General features: G+C 36.8%; 1 long non-coding RNA gene across 1 annotated transcript in view; it reads right to left on the reverse strand.

Moving 5' to 3' along the window:
* LOC309863176 overlaps window positions 1-19,633 on the reverse strand; it is a 354,484-nt gene that overhangs the window by 124,679 nt on the left and 210,172 nt on the right. The window contains exon 2 of the long non-coding RNA XR_014310915.1: window positions 17,461-17,642. This is a non-coding gene — a long non-coding RNA (uncharacterized lncRNA). The remainder of the gene's footprint in view (window positions 1-17,460; window positions 17,643-19,633) is intronic.

Here is a 19,633-nt window from a genome sequence, read left to right on the forward strand (position 1 = left end):
ATTTCTTATTCGACAATCTAACATTTCTATACTGAAGATTTGTGAAATTCTAAAGTAAAACAAGTTTTACAATGGTTTTTTTTTTTTTTATTTTAACTATGCAGAACACTGGGTATTTTCAAGGAGATGAAAGCACATTTACCACTGGTTTAAAAGATATTAGCAAAAGGATTTTTAAAATGAATTTCAGGTCCCTGGTCTTACATCACTAATTACAATTTTATGGACAGTCATGGTATCAGAGAGCCAGGTGCCATTTTGAATTTGGTTTTCTAGATGGCACATTCTTTTCTGACCTTGTTTTCTGCCTCAGAAATGACATTAACTTGATAAGATAAAACGACATTGGATAAAAGAAGGCACAAGCAGGCATGACAGTCACATCCTTGGTGCCTTAAACTTGGAGAGTTTCCAGTATTTCTATAGGTTTACTGCAGAGCATTCAGGGCCTTGGTACTTAAATACTCAAACAGTCAACAGCTGTCAGGCTGCCAACAAACTGTCTTTTTGGTAGCAGCTGGGTCTGCTGTCACTAGCTTCTTTCACACAATTGTAGTAAACCAATGGCAAGTGTCGATGTTTCCCCTCCACCACCGGGCTATTAACAGATCACTGCAGGGGACAAAAGAATGGGAGGGAATGTTCCTTTATTAGACAACTGAAGAAAGCAGGGAGAGTGAAAAATTAAAAGGTATGTTTTATTAACTGCATTAGAAAATTATAACTGATATACGTACTTGAGAGTGATGTAGATCCTGATTCTCTTGTTTAGGTTTTACCACATGCTCACAGATAGAAATGAAGTATGAATAATCAAATACCTAAATTATGTATCACAGGTAAGTTGCTATCTTTGCGACCACAACCAATTTAAGCTCCACCTCCTCTGTCTCCCTTCTCTTCATTTAGAATATGGACCCAACTTCTCCAAAACATTAGCAGCTCTTGGAATTTAAAGAAGGTCAATAGGTTTTAAGAGATCTCTGAGATTCTATAATAAAAATGATAAATAAGATAATTGACTTTCTTTCTGTGTGACATTTATTACCAGCTTACCCTCCTATTTTGATTCCCTTTTACCTTTCTCCATTTTTCCTCTTCTATCCTAAATAGAACATGGAGCTACATTTGATAGATGAAGCAGGTTGGAAAGGAGGAGATTAGAATAATGTGTACCAGGGAGACAACCAAGTAATAAGGACAATTCTCCATTTTTAAGATCTAAAAATAGTCTTGACATCCAAATTCACACTTTGGCAACTAACTATAAACACACATGGAAAAAGCAAAAGGAAACAATCTTCAGTGGCTCACAAACTATCCTCAGATTCCCCTACAAAATGGCGGCAGACACAATTATTCCTTGGTTTCTCCTACCTCCTTCTTAATTCTATCTCTTTCCAGTTCCAGACTATGTTTTATTATGCTTTCCAAAATTCCCAATCCTGTCTAAGACAAACTCATTTAAAAGGACCCAAACCCAATAATAACTCCCTCTACTCCTGGTCACTAAGCAAAATTTAGACACTTAGTTGATCTCAGCTGACTGAGTTGAGATCCAACTAAAACAACTGATGTTAATGTCATTCAGAGAGTAGGACCACAGACTTGATCGGGAAGGTGGAGGTAGAAGGGGCACTGGACTGAACTCTTTACCAAGACCAAATCTATATCAAAGACCTCTAACAGAAGAACATGTTGTTATGCTGCCTGAAATCAGGGTTAAAATCAAATACTTTCCTGCACTGCATGGGAACTAGTGCCTAAACAGGTGGTATATGAGACATTGTCACTCTGTTACGATAGGCAAATGCCAGGAGAGATTATTCTGGTGGAAATAATCAGCCAGGGAATACCCAAGAGTGCTTATGGCATTTCTAAATGAAATATTCACACAGAGCTTAGACTTTAGCAGAAAATAAAAACCAGGTAAATCATACCAGAGGGAACAGTCAGAACAAAACTTAAAGCAAAATATTTTCTAACATCTGCAGTCAAGTGCTCTGCTGGAAAATGTGAAAGATGGATTCCCTCTGGTAGCAAATGAGAAATTCAGTGGAAGTATTTACAACATTCTGTATATATTCATTGGAACATATGGCTCAATGAATTATTCTACATGATAAATCTCCACTGAGGCAGCCTGCTACCCACTCAGGCCCTGAACCTTCTGAAAGTGGCAAAACCTCCTGCCAAGCAGTGTCATTTGGAAGAACAGAGGGTAAGAGAAAATAATTGCATGCAGCATTGGTTATTTGAGAGTTTTTCTATGATCTATATAAAGCAAAGGAAGATGATTCTGTCTGACTTTATCTAAGAGTTCTTTGAGGTGGGGTGCGGACAGAGTCTATTTTTTTCCTAATCAGTGACTGCAGGGAAAACAGGTAGTATTTAGTAGGCAGACTCTGTTTTCCAGACATAGTCCAATCTGCTTCCATCTCTCTGGATTTGGAGCATTCTGGACCTCTTCCAACACATTCTTGGCTCTCTGGCCTGATTATCCCAAGTTGTGTTAATGAACAAGATGCACTGATTTACATTGGGGGAACAATCGTTCAATGAGAAGCTCCTTTGTGGGTGAATTTCTATACCTGACTTGGGAAGATGATGTTCTCCACTGAATTACATCAGAGCAAGGGATTTGCAGAAACTAGTTGTGGCCTCTGAAAGAGATACTGTACAATTTCAATGGGGCTAAAGTGGAAATCAGATGTACTCAGAATCCAAGGCCAAATTTTAGAGAACTAATGTCTTTATAGTTTTATTATCTGTAAGGAGGTCTCATCTACTCCTCACCAAACTATGTGAAGTAAGTGGTATCACTATGCCTATTTCACAGCTCAGAGACAAATGCCCATCCTGAGCAGGAGCTTCACTTAGTCCTGTTTCTCTGTCTCAAGTCACATTTTATACATAGAGTGGACACTTGGTTATGAAAGACTTAAAGTACTACACATGTTTCAGTGTTTGCAAAAGCTACCTCTAGATATGTGGAGTTCCCAAAGAGTTACCACGAGGACAACTGTGGAAAAATTGTAAAATTATACATTCACATCTACTTATTAACTGTTGAATCTATTTAAAAGAGAGGGAGGTCAAAAACTCTACCTTCAAATATAAACAAAGACATTAGAGTAGGAAGTGAATGTACCTATTGATTATATTTGCAAAACTGTTTTTTACTCATTAGGAAACCTTAATATAAATGAAAAAATAATAATTCTGAGAGTCATGCTGTGTTCTAAAGAATGGCAAATTCATTTTTTAAATTGTTAGATTTTCAAGAAGTCTAAATTTTGCCTAGGTAACATGATTAGAAAAGTTTGACAATAAGGCCTAAGTAATAATCTGGCAACAACCAATTCAAACTTCTAAAGAGTAAAGTACAATGTGTCAGCCCCTCCAAACTATTCTCTCCTCACTAACACTATTAAGGATCAGAATTAGCCAGACGATTATCATTTTACAACACTAATGTCATCCTTGCAGTTGACAGTTTAACCAATACTGTCATCAATTTACATGGGTGATTCTGAGTGACAAGTGTGTACAGATGTGTGCTACATTTTATGTGACTGCAATAAATTCAATCTGCAATTTTTGCAATGGCTGGTCACAGGTCATGGCATGCATTACTTACTTGAAGTCTTTAGATGGCTTCCACTCCCATGCAGCATCCTGTTTATGAAAAAACTAGAGTAGACCCATGGGGATTGGCTCCAGATGAGCTTAGGTTTGTCTTGATGACCTAAACTCATTAACAAAGATATCAGTTCTGAAAATTTAGATATGTAGCTCAAGAGGAATGAGCTGGTTTGGGGCTTTGTTTGTTTTTTTGTTGTTGTTGTTTGTGTTTTTTTTCGTTTTATAAACATATATTTTTATCCCCAGGGGTACAGGTCTGTGAATCACCAGGTTTACACACTTCACAGCACTCACCAAAACACATATCCTCCCCAATGTCCATAACCCCACCCCCCATCTCCCAAACCCCCTCCCCCCAGCAACCCTCAGTTTGTTTTGTGAGATTAAGAGTCACTTATGGTTTGTCTCCCTCCCATCCCATCTTGTTTCATTTATTCTTCTCCTACCCACTTAAGCCCCCATGTTGCATCACCACTTCCTCATATCAGGGAGATCATATGATAGTTGTCTTTCTCTGCTTGACTTATTTCGCTAAGCATGATACACTCTAGTTCCATCCATGTTGTCGCAAATGGCAAGATTTCATTTCTTTTGATGGCTGTATAGTATTCCATTGTGTATATATACCACATCTTCTTGATCCATTCATCTGTTGATGGACATCTAGGTTCTTTCCAGTTTGGCTATTGTGGACATTGCTGCTATAAACATTCGGGTGCACGTGCCCCTTTGGATCACTACGTTTGTATCTTTAGGGTAAATACCCAATAGTGCAATTGCTGGGTCATAGGGCAGTTCTATTTTCAACATTTTGAGGTTTGTTTTTTTTTTAAGATTTTATTTTATTTATTTGACAGAGAAAAAGACAGTGAGAGGGAACATAGCAGGGGGAACAGGAGAGGGAAAAGCCAACTCCCCACTGAGCAGGGAGCCTGATGTAGGGCTCACTCCCAGGACCCTGGGATCAGGATGGAGCTGAAGACAGTGGATTAATGACTGAACCATCCAGGTGCCCTGAATGAGCTGTTTTTTAAGAATCATCCTGAAAATACAATCTAAATAAAGGAGCATGGCAAATTATCAAAAGAAATCAGTGTAGCTATAGATAGAGCAATGCAGTGAATTTGTAAAGGATGTATTTTAAAAAATGGAAGGAAACTCTCATAGCCAGAAACAGACCAAACACATTATCACAAACCTGGGAGGAAAAGATTAAGAATAATATAATTAAGATTGCAAAAGTCCTACACTGAGACTTTAAAATAAAATGTTAAAAATTCTAAAATGACTTTATAAAATATATTGCTTGTGAGGACATAATTTTAAGATACATAGGCCTGATTTTAATCCTGGCTTTTGTTGCTTCTTTAGCTGTGTGCCCCTGGAAAATTTACCTAATATTACTAATTTATGGCTTCTGCATTTTGTTTTGTTTTGTTTTGTTTTTACGATTTATTTATGTACTTCAGAGAGAGAGTGGGGAAAAGGGCAGAGAGAAAGAGAGAGAGAATTCTCAAGCAGACTCCCTGCTGAACGTGGAGTCCAGTGAGGGACACTATCCCAGGACCCTGAGATAATGACCTGATCCAAAAGTGAGAGTCAGGTGTTTAAAGGACTAAGCTAGCTAGGCACCCCTAGTTTCTGCATTTGCAAAATGAAAATAACAATACTTCTACATTGTTTTTTTAAGGACTGAATAAAATAACATAAATAAAACACTTAGCCCCATATCCACTATATAGTTAGCACATAATGAACATTTGTTTCATTTAAGTGCTTGGAAAAAGAGATGGTATAGCCTCAGAGTAGGAGATACATGATACAATGATAACCACAGGAAGAGAGAAAGCAAAGCAATTCAATTTCCATTTTGTTTCCACTTCTTTAATAAGAAGAATCATCCCCAAACTGGAAATGATAGAAGAGACTTTGTTACCAGGGGACAGAGTTTAAAGTAGAAAAGGAGCGGTGCCTAGGTGGCTCGGTCATTTAAATGTCTGCCTTCAGCTTAGGTCATGATCCCAGGGTCCTGGGATTGAGCCCTGCATTGGGCACCCTACTCTGCAGGGTGGTGGGTGAGGGAGTCTGCTTCTCCCTGTTCCTATGCCCCTCCCCCTGCTCATGCTCTCTCTTTCTCTCAGATAAATGAAATCTTAAAAAAATAATAAAATAAATTAGGCAAGGAAATGGGAAGAGAACCCCAAGTTGCTTTAAATTACCTTTAAATCTAGGGCGCCTGGGTGGCTCAGTGGGTTAAAGCCTCTGCCTTTGACTCAGGTCATGATCCCAGGGTCCTGGGATCGAGTCCCGTGTCAGGCTCTCTCTCCGCGGGGAGCCTGCTTCCTCCTCTCTCTCTCTCTTTCTCTGCCTGCCTCTCTGCCTACTTGTGATTTCTCTCTATCAAATAAATAAAATCTTTCAAAATAAATAAAAAATTTACCTTTAAATCTCAAGCACAAATGAAACCTATGCAAGGGCAGTGAAAGAACATCCATGTGCAATTGTGGAGTGGCTATTGGCAAATATCTAGACAATAAGATAAGACTCAGAAAAACTAAAGATAGTCAAAAATCTCTCCAATTTTCAAAAGTGAGAGAAAGCCGACTTTGGAAATTATAGCATGTTGTGCTGTATCAGTCTTTGCCACCATCTCCCTGCTCCGTGCTCTGGCTTTTTGTTTACTCTTCTCCTCAAGGAAGAACTCAGCAATGAATCCATCAGGGTCAGGCTTCCTCCCAGAACCAATCTTGTTGAGACAAGATGTTATGTACTGAATGTTTGTGTCCCCCAAATTTCATATATGGAAATCTTAGCAACCAATGTGAATGTATTAGAAGATGAAGCCTTTAGGAAATAATTGGGGTATGAGGGTAGAGCCCTCATGAATGGGATTAGTGCCCGTATAAGAAGAGACAGAAGAGCTTGCTCTATATCTGCTCTCCACCATGTGAGGATACAAGAAGACAGTCACCAGACACCAGATCTATTGGCACCTTAAACTTGTACTTCCCAGCCTCTAGAACAGAAGGAATAACTCTTTGTTGTTTAAGCCCCCAACCCATAAGAATTTCTTATAGAAGCTCAAGCTAAGATACAAAATGGATGTTAATCTTTTCTACAGGTGAGAATTAGAATTGAGTCCTTTATGTAGTTCTAACACTCATGACCCTCTTTGCTAAGTGTCCTGTTCCCTACTACCCTCGATGCTTCCTTTCATTCATCTCTGCAAAATTTTAAAAACAAACTTTAAAATGGGTGTTTTGTGGGCATTTTTTCAAATTAAACTAATTATTTGCAGCAACATTGGCTTCACTAAGAACAAATCATGCCAATTTCATCTCCTTTGCAATAGAATTCTTACATTTGTAAAGAATAATCTACATGAAGCAGATGAATTCCAGAAAGAAATAGGATCAGTTTTTCTACGATTTTCTAGGAGAATTGGAGGCTGGATTATAGTAGAATCCAGGGGGTTCATAGTTACACAACTATATATAAACAGTAAATTAGTATATTGATATCAGCCTCAAGGTAAAGTGCCAACTAAGACATATACTTCACCCCGTCCTTTCTAATTTTTATCAGTGATTTGATTAAGTCACAGAAGGCATTTTTACTAAATGGATAGGCATTTTTATTAACTCTATAGGTGATTCTAACTTAAGGGATATATCCATTTGTTGACAATAATTGACAACAATTTGATTAAAAATGTTGTTGAGTTAGAAAAGTAGATTGTATCTAACAATATGCAACTTGACAGAAATAAATGTAAGGACTGACAAATGGCTCAAAAATTCAACGTTACAATTTCAGAATGAGAGAGACATACTATAAGAGTAGTTCTTATTTTATAAAATGCCTGTCATAAAATGAAAATGAGATATGGCTGCTAAAATGTAATACATTGAGTAATAGATAGATATCAATATTAAAAAAAAGTACTGTGAATTTTTCTCTCCAAATTCAGAATACTGCATTTTGTCCTGGGCTCTACATTTTTAAAAGATATGACAGGCTGGAATTATCAAGAGGATATCAACAAAAATAATGAAGGGTCTACAAGTTATGTCATTTGAGGATTTTTAGAATTAGCAAAAACTCGAAATGCAAAGGTGTAACAGGAACTTAAAAGCTGTATTCAAATATTTGAAAGATTTCTGAAGAAAGATTAGAATGAACTGCCTCGTAATTCTAAATGTCAAAACTAGGACTAAAACTCTAATAGGAAGACAAATTTTAGTCCAGGGCAAATTCCAAGTAAATAAAATTGTAATGGTCTTGCAGGAAAGTAAGCTCCTCATCACTGAGATGTTCCACCTATGGGTTGAAATGACCATCAACACTCATTCAAGCACTATGGAAGAAGCTACACAGTGGGACTTCTAAAGGTCCTATCTATCCCAAACCCAAAGGACCATCAGCATTTCCTTTCAAGAAAGATTTTTGAGTGCGTTTGTTCCCAATGTTTGATTGCACCTAGACAGTTTTCTTTTAAATTGATTTCCTTTCTCTAATAACCAAAGAGAAGGTGTATGTTTAGAATTAAAAGAGACCTTTGTGGAATTATCAATAGGTTTTTATAAATACTAGCCCATCTTTGCAGATACCTCAAAGAATGGAGCAGTTGATCATTCATCAGCTGCGACCTCTGGACTAGTTTCTTTACTTGGAGAAAAATTGAAGTTCCACCCCATCACACTTATACTTGCTTGACTTCACAACTGCAATACGCCCCTCTGGAGAGAGGTTCATTGTTGGTGTCATAAGCATCGATCGATTGTACCTAAGCTGCTCTCACAGTGATTACACCGTCCCTCACTCCCCTTAAGTTTCACGGCCCAGAGCATGCCCAGGGCTCACTGCAAGCAGACTCATTCTGATCAATGCACCACTAGCATACAGCATGTATTCATAGAGCCAAAGGCAGTCAGGGTCCCAGGGTACTCCAACGGTAGACAGAATTTCAGCTTTATTAGGTAACTGTCAAATTTGCCTTGGTGTCTCTTAAAATTTTAAATCAGTAGAAAATATAAGTGCGGAAAAGCCATGATAAGTTAACTTAGCAATCTGTTGTAATAAACATATGCGCTATGAACATACATTATGGAAATCAGATGGAGAGCCCAGAGAGCGATAATAGAGTAAGAAATGTGAGCATAGTGAGATCGTAAAAATCATAAGTGTTCTATATCAGAGTTTTTCTTTTTAAAGAGCCTGGTCAAGATTTCTGCTTAATATATTTGAGGAGCAACCCATGCTTCTATTTACCACAATGCACTATTCATTCAAAGGGTACAATCATCCAAAGACAGTTTTAAACCCAAGATATCATATACACAAAGAAAGTAAAGAATGGAGGTATTAAATTACAGTGTGGAAGACTATATATAAATATATATATATATGTCTCTGTTTATCATTTATTGCCTCTATTGAGATCCAGACATGAACTTTATGGTCTAACTTTCTCTATCTCTGTATACAGGCCCCACTTGTGTGTGCATTCCAAGATATCTTTCTTTAGTCATGAGTTCGGAAAGAGAAGAGCCCATACATACAAGCTTCCTTTTGTAGAGTCTCAATTTAGGGGGCAGGGTGGGGGCGGGGAGCATTATTTTAAAAGCTGGTTGAAATACTCTTTAAGTAAAGAAATATGTTGCTTAGGGAATAATAGCCTTAAAAGGCTATTTTATATAGGAGCAGATAATTTCCTTGGCATGATTAAAATAGACGTCAATAGAAACAAAGAAAACCCTGCAAAATAAAGAAAGGGAAAAATTGAGTTTCCACTAGTTTCCACCTATAAAGAAAAGGGCAAGAGCAGTTCTAGGAACCTGGAAAAACAGAGGGAATGTGAGAAGCAGGGAAGAAGGCCCAGCAAAATGGCAAGAGACGGACATGAAGAGGAGAAAGAACCAGTGGGAAGTTTCTTGTGGTGGTGTGCCCATGTATCTAAACAGGCGGAAGTTAATGATCAGAATAAATTGTCTCTCTTGTGCTTTAATGAAACATGCGGCCTCCTTCCAAAATGACCCCTTCAGCAAAAGTCTATTCACACAATTGTCTTTTGTAAATTTCAAGATGAAAATTGTGGAATAGGAACTATATTGTCCACTTGGATCAATTCAGAACAGATAGATGGAAATGGAAAAGATTATAAATGAAGAAGATCAATGTTGAATTCATCAGATTCAACAAATTGAAATAAGAAGTGATTAGAAGTGGATTTGGTTGAGACTCTTTGGAAATATTGATTAGTATTCTATAGACAAAGTTGAGATGGATATGGAATTGAATCATTTTCATTTAAACATTACACAATAGAATGACCTAAATAGGCTGGAAAACTTGGAAATATAGTGGCAGCTAAATTCTGGATTAAACAGACAAAAATTGAGTTAAAATATGACTTTGGTGATATTAAAGTGGAACAGCTGATCCAGCCCTGCCTCTTAGAGATTCGTTAAGGTCTGGCATGGGTAGGAAATGAGGTTAGGGCAAGCTGAATGGAAAAGACTCTGGGTCCCTTTCCCTACTTCAACCAAAGGTCTGATTTTGCATGGTTTCCAAACTGAGATTCCACATTATATTTAAGTTTTAATAAGGGTCTTTATATTAATATATAATATAAATAAATATAATTAAGGTTTCGATACCAAGGTTGAAAATATCTAAACATTGGCTGAATCAGACTAAGCAGCACTTAGAATTTGTGATCTAATGTGTAATTCTCCAAAGATAAGCAAAATAGAGAGGAAGGATGGCAAATGAGAAGTGAGCTGGTGGCCAGTTATGACTGGTTTGCCTCTTCTTCCTGAACACACATCTACCGTTCCAGCCTCTCTTATAATACTGTGACCGTGTGACTGAGTCCTTACAAAATATGAGTGGAAGTAAACTTCACACTCCCAGCCCATTTAAGCCATCCATATTCTTTTCCCTCCTAACTGCTGGGTGTTAATAACCAGGACAACCTTAAAGCTTCAAGTTGAAAATGGCAGGCTTTTAGCCTGAATCTTGGAATGACTGTATAAAAAATGCACTTCAGCAGACTAGAACGACTTGTAATTTTGTAAGCCATTAAAACATCTTAGGATTCATTTGTCACAGCAGGTGATGTTACCTTGACTAGTACAAACATGTGAACTCTGAACCTACTCTTTTTTCCTCTTTAACCAGTTACCAAATCTTTTTAGAATGTTTCATTAACCACATCAATTAATGTTTCTCAAGAACTGATAGAGTTGATAGTGAAATTGGCATTTATCTATACCAAACCTTGAAATGCTATTTCATTTAGGGTCCATAGAGAAACTCATAAATGCTACCAATTTATCAAAATATACTTTCTGACAAGACTCCTACATAACATTCATAAGGTATTACAGGACACTTGAGAATTATCTACTTTCAAAATTTTTCAGATATATTTTCTAGCCAATTATTTACTATTGATCCAAGCAGTTTAAAGAAGGTTGAATGATGATGAGCCCTATCCAATAACAGTTTGGTGCCTTAGCAATTATGAAACACTAAGCAACTTGAAAAGTGTTGGTAAATCACTGTTCTTCTTTTGCTGTTGAAGATAGAGCAGAGCAAAATGTTATGCTGGATATTTGGGGTGGTTCAGAAGTTCTATTTTGGAATTTTTTAGTTCCCACTTTCAATCACTACAGCATGCTTATTCTCAGATATCTCTTTCATTTGCAGTAATTCACACTTCTTTAACATGTGAGAACCCTTGCACATAGTCATATATTCTAATTTATATGCTTTTCGTGAGGCACATTCAAAATAAACTATCTATGAAATGGTAGGCGACCTTTTGAATTTTTCTTTGCTAATAAATGGAACCCGACTGAAGGGATTAATTGATACTCTGGGTAACATAACATTCGGCAATTTTTTTTTCCTAGAGGACTCAGGAGAGAGGAAAGCAGTAAAAATTTAAATATGGCTTGTCCAAAGGAAGCTGCTACAATATATAGTGTTTACCACAAGTATAAAATGCAAAATAATGCTTATACATCAGATTGTCTTTGGTGAGATGGTTATTAAAAACCCATTTGAATGTTTGAAAAACTTTATTTCAAGTTTTATCTAATTCTTTGTTATGTGGTCCCAATAACATAGACACAAAATCGATTAAAAAAAAAAAAAGAAAAAGATGTGAAATGATGAAGCAGGTAGATATGGTTTCAAGCTCTAGCTTATACTATAACCTTAACCTGTAACAGCATTTAAATTTTCCTTATGAGGAGGGGGGTTAAAGAAAGAGGAAATGACAGACACGAAATTTAACCTCTCCACTTGTCTCAAATTCATACTAATCACTGATTAACTTGACTTCCCTTTCTCAATTTAGTGGAAAAATATATTTTCATTTCTTTTTGTGCTGAAATACAAATAAAATGCCATCTAAATGGCATTGCTTTTATAGGGATAAGCAGGTGATCTCACACTGATCTCAGTTCAGACTGATTGTTTCATCTCTTTACTAAAGAAATACACTTAAAAGCAAATTTAGCTTAGAGGAGTCCAGCAATAATGCCTGCCTAATAGAAACAATTTCTTAGTGCCTTCAACAGGCCCTGATAACAAAGTGCATAACAGCTGCAAAAGAAGTAGCCCAACAAGTGTCTTCTGCTGATGGTGATTGATCTGGTCTCATAATGAAGTGAAAGCTTTTTTAGAGCCAAAGCAATTTTTGCCCACATCCTTTATCAGGAGATACCATAATGAATTGTGTTAGTTGCCAGCATTTATTGAAAATTTCATCTTAGAATGTTGGCCAGATGTCATTATACCAGAATTAAGTGCAGCCTGAGAGCCTTGCTCTAATGTACAGAATCTCTTACCATCCCTGCTCTGGAATTGGTTTGGGTCTGCCTCCAAATATTACAGAGAAGTAAAAGAGGATTTAAACTACAATTGATTAAGTGTTTTATGCACATCATGTCTTATTTCTTCTCTTATAAGAAATTTAATTACCTGAATCCTGTAATGCAGTTTCAATATACGAATGTTAGTCTAATAAGTAAAATAAAAATATTTTTAAACCTTAACTTGATCTCTGGCGTTTCTAAAAATTTAAAAACATTGTAACCTGAAAGCATTACTAAAATAGTTTTCAGGTTATTCTGAATAAAAAAAACTTGAAAGGTATAAGAATTATTTATCATTCCAAATAGTAAATGAGTACTAAAGTCATTGGTACACAGAAAAGCATTTTCACTAAAAAGATTATATCTAATGGATTAGGAAGTCTAATATATTAAAATCATGTGATATATCCTTAAAAACTTTAACGTTATTTCATGTCATCAGACATAATCACTTTCCTTGACTTGATGAATCTTACAGAATTGCTGTCAAGCTATATATGGCTGAGAGATCTGTTTATATGAAACTGATTTGTAGTTTTGCAGCTAAGTAAAAAGATAAATCCATCTGCTGTCTGTCATCTCACCTTTCTTATGAAAGGCTGCAGCATGAAGCCTAGAACATACAAAAAAATCTTTCTTTGGCTGCTTTATTTTCATATATTAGAACCAGAGTTTTCAGCATTTTAGATGGAATGTTCTCTCAACTGTGCTTATAAAAACCATTAATTCTCATTTCTAACATCAGTATATGTAAATTGGCTACATATATTCAGATGCAAAGCAGGTCGCTAGCTTTAGACAAGAGTCATAAAGTGGGAAACATTAGGAGTGAGCACATAGCATGTGGATTCATTTAGCCTGATAACTTAGAATTCCATTTTCTACATAGCAGAAAAGGAAGAGTGAAGTCTTCATCTGAGGTACCTCTAATACATTACGTATATTTCATCTTCAGAGGTGACCATCTAAGTAATCACAAATAATTATATCAAAACTAAGAAAGCTTTCATGTTCAAGTATCAGAAGGAATACGTTTAGACAAATAGAAACTGCCATTTCTAAAGCATTCTCTTTTACCAAACATTGGCCATGTGGATTAAATTATGTGCGTGCAAAAGCTTTTGTTTTTTGCAGAGTCTAGTCAATTAACAATTGTCTTTTGGATTAGATTAAGAAGGATAAAATCTGAAAATTCCAGAAATGTAAGGCATTATCATAGTATTTATAATGAGGGTGGTAGTTATAAAGTTTGTCCTGTGGCCTGTATATCCATGCCAGATTATGTCTACACAAGGAATTATGAATTGTCATGGATTCAGCCAGTTCATTAGTTAATTGCATGTTGATTTTCTTTCTGTTCTCTGGTCCAAATAATGTTTGTAGAATTATTACATTGAAATAGGGGAATTTATGATTTATTACTCAGTATTAGTACCTGGATCTGTGAATAGGTGTGTGTCCAATCGGTGTGATGCCAAAAAAAGAAACAAACAAACAAACAAAAAAACACCTTTTTAAAGTATAACATTTTAAAACAATTTTAATGTACAACTTTCTACTTAATGCTTCCATGCAATGTCAACAAACTAACTCCCTTAGTACCATCCATGAGCACTAGGAGAGTTAAGATTTACAGTTGAATCTTATAGCTCAGAGCATGTTTTGGGGGGGGGGGGGATGCCTCTCTGCTGAGAATAAGATATTTTCTGATACTATGACTTAAGGGAATTGCTATTTGGAGATCTCTACAGGATGTTTCTGCCAGGAAAAGGACAGAGTAGGCTAAGGTGCACACTGGTCTTGGCGTGAAATGTGAGTCTGTCCCCAAAATAATAAACTCCTGGATTTAATACTGTATAAAATACTCTTTCATACAACAAACAACTCTCCTTCTATGGCTTTCCCTAGGGAATGAAACACTATGAAAGAAATAAATTTCCCTCCAACACACACACACACACACACACACACACAGGCAGTGTATGTTCTGATGAGTGAACCCACAGACCTATAGACATACGCACAAAAAAAGGAATATTTTTAACAATCCTTCATTATAAGTGAAAAGCTTTACCCTAGAGCATGATAGCATCCTTGTGCAATTTGGGCGAATGTTTCTCTGACTGTGGATATGTATTTTTAATAGCAACCACTGCAGTCTACTTGTCTATTCTGAAAGTTCATTACCATTCTTTTTCCTTCCCTATTTAGAGTATCATGTTTCTTGTACTTTTAATTTTGGTATTTCTTAGCACCTATAAAGGGTAGCAGGTGGTCTCTTTTGGAATCCAAATTCTTCTATTCATATGCCAAGTAAATTCAGAGAGCTGTCTTCTCTCCTCTGCAGCCCCTTCTAAAGGGACCTGCTTTCAGTGGTGGAGGTTACTTGATGTCTCTTCTTGTTCAGGCACTAGTGATTCCACTGAACCTGCCTTTGAGACTGTGAATCCAGAAATAAAGATCCTGCTCATGGGGAAATTTTCAAGATGGCCAGCTCATCACCTGTAAGCAATTTGCAGTTTACAAGGACCTTCATTTATTTCTGGATGCCATATGTAATTCAAAGTATAAAATTGAGGCTCTCTGTTTAATTTTACATTATTTGGTATAAAACTAAAGGCCAGAGATGACGTAGTGTTGGCATAAATCCACTTAAAAGAATGCACTATTAGGGCGCCTGGGTGGCTCAGTTGGTTAAGCAACTGCCTTCAGCTCAGGTCATGGTCCCGGAGTCCTGGGATCGAGTCCCGCATCAGGCTCCCTGCTCCATGGGGAGTCTGCCTCTCCCTCTGACCTTCTCGTCTATCATGCTCTCTCTCACTGTCTCTCTCTCAAATAAATAAATAAAATCTTTAAAAAAAAAAAAAAAAAGAATGCACTATTAATCTAATTTTGATCTATCTATTCATATGGGGGGGGGAATCCCAGTCTAATCTACCTCATATCTACATACTTGTATTTCAGAATATCTTTCTAAAATATCAAATGCAAAGAAAAATTTTTTATAATGATTCCTCATTTATTTCTATAGTGGCCAATATCCTGATGGAATCTATAATATAAGATAGGCTACATTATATTGAAAATTTCTAACTCAAAGATTCTTAGATACTACATCTCTCCTTGGTGATGTCTGAATTCTACCCCTTACTGGCTTAGCCACGTTTGACAAAGTTTCACATCTCAGCAGTATTTTCTCATTTGAAAATCCACTTTTTCTGGCTTGTTCACCACAAGTTACTAGCTTTTATGAATTATAATTTTATGAATCTATATGAAAATACTAATTCATCAGTGTCTAATTCATCAACTAAATTCACAGGTCATTTGCAAGCAAGGTCACTGCTAACCCATAGAACATTGCTGTGCAAATCAGGAAAAGTTTGACTCTTATGAAAACATATCTCTGTCATGGTTTAGTTAGTAGGAAGCATCTTCACATTGGTTTAAAATAGCTCAGCTCACAGGTCATATTGCTGGTAAGAATGAGCTGCTTCGGAAATCTTTACCCTTAGTCACATGAAGACTAAGCGTTAAGAAACTAGAAATCAGTATAAATATATGTATGTGTGTACATATATGTATATACATATGTGTGAGTGTGTACATTTATGACAGAATGAGATGGTATACAGGTTTAGATAGAGATGCAATGGGGAAGTTCAATTCATATCAGTCATGGAGACGACCAGGGACAGGTGGTTCAAGCAGAACCAATATCTATGCATTCATACACACACACACACGTAACAAATATGTACATGAATAAACACACAGGAAAACTCATCACTACTTCTAGAAAAATTTGTCAAATCATACTTTCTGGTTTACATCCCAACCATGACATTATTTTTGTATATAAGTCATGGTTTCATTGGAGAGTCAATAACAAAATTTCCTTTCTTCTTTGGTTCTTAAAGATTGAAGGGCCAATTAATGATAGAGGCATTTGTCATAGTGGTAGTGCTATAGAATTTTGGTATTATTTGGTCATGGAGAGTGGTATGCGGAAAAGACATTTGCTCCCTGTGATCAATAGCTTTTATATTCAGTGTAATATTTCTAAACAAAGAGAAATATTACACTGAATATAAAAGCTATTGATTACAGGCAGAAAATACACTTACCAATTACTGCCTTAAAGAAGAAGAATATAAAGTGCTCTCCAGCTGAAGTGGTTACAGCTGGTTACATACAATAAGCCACCACACCGGTGTTCCTCAGCTCACATAGCGTATCAGAGAGGTTCCAGATTCTTCTTAAACAAATGCTTGCATGTTTATTTTTTCTCTTAGCTTAAAATCTGTGGTAGAGTTTCAGCAAAAATAAATAGGAAAACGTGTGGCAGGGATGCCTGCCGAGAGATTGGCTCTCTAAAGAGCCTGCTATATAATCAGCTAAAGCAGTTAGTGGCTTTTTACAGCTTCAAAGCTGCACTTTTTCAGAGGTTGAGTTTTTCAGTCCGTGTATCCTTCCCATAATTTGTAAGAATGCCAGGGACACTGGAACACTGCTTTGGTAAATGAGAACTTTAAATATCACAGTTGATCTAAGCCACCTTTCAGCTTTACATTCAAATGACCATATTCAAATATGCCCTCTTAGATTAACAGACTCTGTGGTCTGTTTGCACGCCTTCGATCAACCCACCATCTTTGTACCCAGTAATCAGCCTACAGTATGAGACCTCACCCTTTCCCACCCTTCTCTTTGGGAGAGAAGAAAGATCCCTTCCGGGACTCCATATCCATCTTATTGATTGCCTTTCCAAGCTGCAAAGAATCCTTTTCTTTCTTGGCATTCCATTTAAATGTTGTATACTTTTGGCAATGCCATCAACAGCTCCCCAGAGGGCCTGCCATGCCTAAGAGAAGGGCAAGGCTATCCAAAGAAAGATGAGAGTGAAAAATCTAAAGTTACTACTCACCCACACTGGGCCCAGCCAATGACTAATTTCTAACTAACAAGCAGCTCTTTCAGATTCCACTGTGTCTGTCACACACTGCATTTCAGGCCAGAGATTTCTCTCACTACTCCTCTTCTCTCGCACAAACTGCTGTATGTCACAGTCAGACTCTGGAAATGTGCAGGTCGCAGAGCTACAGAAACCTAAAAGATAATAATAAATAAGTATTTTTAAAGAAACCTTCTTTTCACAGGAACTCTCACCATTACCATACCCAGTACATATGTGGGACAGCAGTGTTCTACTCCACCCCACACTTCCTCGGAAACAAGGTAATCCTGGTCTCCCTTGTGGTAGCTAAACAGTAATATATCAGAGATGCCCTACTTGCCATCTGGCTTTCTGACAGGCTTTGGGTTTTAGATCAAGCATGAAGCACGAAAAGTTGTTAATATCAAAAGTCTGACAAAGTACTCCTTTAATATTTGCAAGTTTCATTTATTTTAGACAATGTGTTAGGTAAATGAAATTAGGCCTTCAACACATCTTCTCTGACATATATCGATATTTATACCTTTCTCAAGAGTTTCTTTGCTCTTAATTTCTGTGTGATAAGACCAAAGAAATTTCTTGGGAATTGTTGTTCAACTCAGACCATTATGTAAAAACACTTCGGTTAATTAAAAGGTTTATATCTGGGCACCTGGGTGGCTCAGTGGGTTAAGCTGCTGCCTTTGGCTCGGGTCATGATCTCAGGGTCCTGGGATCGAGTCCCGCATCGGGATCTCTGCTCAGCGGGGAGCCTGCTTCCCTCTCTCTCTCTCTGCCTGCCTCTCTGACTACTTGTGATTTCTCTCTGTCAAATAAATAAAATCTTTAAAAAAAAAAAAAAGGTTTATATCTGATGTATAGAAAAGAAAACAGAGGGGCATCTGGGTAGCTCATGGGTTAATGCCTCTGCCTTCAGTTCAGGTCATGATCCCAGGGTCCTGGGATCAGGCCCTGCATCAGACTCTCTGCTCAGCAGGGAGCCAGCTTCCCTTCCTTTCTCTCTCTGTCTGCCTCTCTGCCTACTTGTGATCTCTGTCAGATAAATAAATAAAATCTTTAAAAAAAAAGAATAAGGAAAGAAAAAAAGAAAGTATTACATTTAAACTGGAGAGTTAGACCAGCAATAGGACATAGATTTATCCAGGTGAGGAAAAAAAAAAATTCATACACCACAGCAACTAAGCAATATTTATTTTTATGGCATGATACACAGAATATATAAACCATTTTCTTTGAGATAGAGATTGACCAAAGAAAATATTATCCTCATGGTTTTTCCCTACACAGGTAATAATTTTTAAAGTGAAAAGAACAGATCTATAAACCAGTAGAAATATCAAACTATTTCTCTGAAAATTGTTTTTTTAAAAAAGCATCTAAAAACTTACACTGAACCTATCTGAAATACAAACAAATAAATAGGAATTACTTTTTAAGCTTTCTCTCTCTTGCTCACTTTCTCTCTCTCTCAGTCTTTTTCTCACTTTTAGACAGCACAATTTTATTAAGGAACACTGATGATAGATAGATAGAGAGATGATAGATAGATAGATAGATAGATAGATAGATAGATCAAAGCAAATTTTAAAATGTTATGGCTTTAGTAAATCTCCTACAGTGGGAATCTTAGATCTCCAAAGAGATTGAGGTTTTGAAATACTCTTATCAACTTTTAAGATCAGAGATGCTATGTACACACAGACTAGCTTTGGGCACTATTCTGAATTTAACTGATTTGAAGGAGGCTCAACTACAGACAGACAGCGGTTGTTTCCAGAATTGCAATTGCATTTTCAGTGATGATTTCTACTCGTCACCTACCATGCACCAGTTATTAAATACAAAACCCATTGCCCTGAAGAATCTGTTCACAATCTCTGCAACAGTGGCATCTGCAGAGGGGAGCACCAGGCACTTGAAACTCATTAAAACATACTTGAGATTGACAAAGAGTAGAGAACATCTGTCAGACTTGGCCAAGATTTCAATCAAGTGTGATGTTGCTGTGTTACTTGACTACATTGACTTAATAAATGAGTTGGTTGCTGTCAGCACAAGGAAAGTTTGGTTGTAATTACTATCCTGTCCCTTTTTCTTTTTTTTCTTTTCCCTGAAATGTTCTTTCACTTAAATCTTCATGTTC

This window comes from Mustela nivalis (genome assembly GCF_964662115.1).
Source record: "Mustela nivalis genome assembly, chromosome: 4".
NCBI classification, from domain to species: domain Eukaryota; kingdom Metazoa; phylum Chordata; class Mammalia; order Carnivora; family Mustelidae; genus Mustela; species Mustela nivalis.